This window comes from Grammomys surdaster, unplaced genomic scaffold (genome assembly GCF_004785775.1).
Source record: "Grammomys surdaster isolate TR1022 unplaced genomic scaffold, NIH_TR_1.0 128, whole genome shotgun sequence".
NCBI lineage: Eukaryota > Metazoa > Chordata > Mammalia > Rodentia > Muridae > Grammomys > Grammomys surdaster.
Genome location: NW_021604586.1, coordinates 3,940,632 through 3,940,934, shown reverse-complemented (window position 1 = coordinate 3,940,934; position 303 = coordinate 3,940,632).

Sequence of the window (303 nt, the reverse complement as noted above, 5' to 3'; positions counted from 1 at the left end):
CTAACCTAGTGATGAGTATCTAACCTAGCGATGAGCACCTAACCTAGTGATGAGCACCTAACCTAGTGATGAGCACCATCCATGAGTCATGACAGACTTCAGTCCTCATCCACATGGTTCAGCTGTGTGCCTTCACTCAGGTCACATAAACCTCTCTGAAGAACACCCATGGGGCAAACGATACCTTTCTCTTGCTGGTTGGTGTCATCCTGAGCCAGTCAGAGTGAATTCAAAACTCCGGCACCTCCTGTCTGTTGCCTTGAGAAAGTTGCTAACCTTTGTGATGCCAAGGGCCCCTCCAAT